Here is a 1832-nt window from a genome sequence, read left to right as displayed (position 1 = left end):
CCAAATGAAGGAGAGGCTGGTTCTGAATCTAAAATGAAGGATGAAACGGAATCATTAAAAATCCCTGAGAGAGTAACTGGAACTAAGGACTCATTTTTTTTAAATAATATTACAACAGGATGCAATACAAATGCAATTATGAGGAGCCAAAGCAGCACCATTAAAAACCATTAAGCCACTGACAGACAGACCAAAGCAATGGTATTCTGTTAAACAGAAAATCAGATGAGGCAAGACTTCACAGTACTGGGAATCTGCATTGCAAAAATGTTTATAGAAACCTCTCTTTAAACCATTCCCTCCCATGCCTTGTGCCTGAGCAAATGGACAATGTTTTAGATGTCAATGGTGAAGCTTGCAGAGCTACTGCTTCAACTTAAGAGACCCTGGTTCCATCCTGATTATTAATATTATCTACATGGAGTTTGTACATTCTCTGGCAAACACAGGAATTTAAGGATTTAAGAAAAAGAATAAACAACACAGAAGAGAAAATAAATAAAATGGAGATGACCTTAACAGAAATGGGAAAGAAAATGGACAAGATGGAAGAGCGGGCAGTAGCAGCAGAAATGGAGGTAGAAGACTTAAAAAAGAAATTGGAGAAATCTAATAAAAAAACTAAAGAGACACAAGAACTACTAGCTCAAAAAATAGATACAATGGAAAACCATAACAGAAGAAATAACATAAAGATAGTGGGCCTTGAGGAAGATGAAGAAGGCAAGAATATGAGGGAGTTTATAAAAGAGTGGATTCCTAAGACCCTAGGATGTCCAGAACTACAGCATGAAATGGAAATAGAAAGGGCACATAGAGTATTGGCCTCTAAACCACAACCACAACAAAAACCAAGATCTATTGTAGTAAAATTCCTAAGATATACTACAAGAGAAAAGGTACTGGAGAAGACAATGGAAAAAGTAAGAGAGGGCAACAAACCACTGGAGTATAAAGGGCAAAAAATCTTCATTTATCCAGATATAAGTTTTGAACTCCTAAAGAAGAGAAAAGAGTTCAATACAGCAAAGTCGATTTTATGGAAGAAAGGGTATAAATTTATACTAAAGCATCCAGCGGTATTGAAAATATTTATTCCAGGACAACAAAACAAACTATTCTCGGATCCAGAAGAAGCACGAAAATTTGCAGAACAATTACAAAAATAGACTGAGGGAGGAAGACGGGTAATGAGAGTTAAAATGATCACGATTGATATGTATGTGGGTAAAGACAAAAATAGACTGAGGGATGAAGACGGGTAATGAGAGTAAAAATGATCACGATTGATATGTATGCGGGTAAAGAGGTATAAGAGTGAATAGAGACAATGAGCATACTTAGAGGAAAATATAGATAGTATAGACAAGAATTAATAAGGGAAGGTAATGGAATAGAGAGAATGAGGGAATTAAAAGAGTGACCTTTGTGACATATTAAAAGTGAAATCTTTTCTGGGGGAGGCGGGGTGGGGGGAAATAGCAGTCACTGCAAAATCAGTTGACGCTTGCGAGTGGATTCGCAAATCCAAATGGAGAGGGGAGATGTGGTTGTCCGACAAGGGATAAAGGACAACTCAGGAGGTGAAGGGGAGATTGGGGATAAATAAGATAGAAATAGGAGAATAAGGAAAATGTTGGATGTTGTAGGAATGTTGTCTTATAAAGAGTTGAAAATAAGAAAACAGAAATGGAAAAGGAGGAAAGGTAATGATGGAAAAACGGAAAGAGAAGATAAACAAAATATAAAAGGGCTACGCTGAACTATATGTCTTTAAATATTAATGGAATACATAACCAAATTAAAAGGAAGAAACTACTAAATTTAAATGA

The sequence above is a fragment of the Narcine bancroftii genome, chromosome 9 (assembly GCF_036971445.1).
Source record: "Narcine bancroftii isolate sNarBan1 chromosome 9, sNarBan1.hap1, whole genome shotgun sequence".
Lineage (NCBI taxonomy): Eukaryota > Metazoa > Chordata > Chondrichthyes > Torpediniformes > Narcinidae > Narcine > Narcine bancroftii.
The sequence above is the reverse complement of the archived record's forward strand: the minus strand, read 5'-3'. Positions refer to the sequence as shown.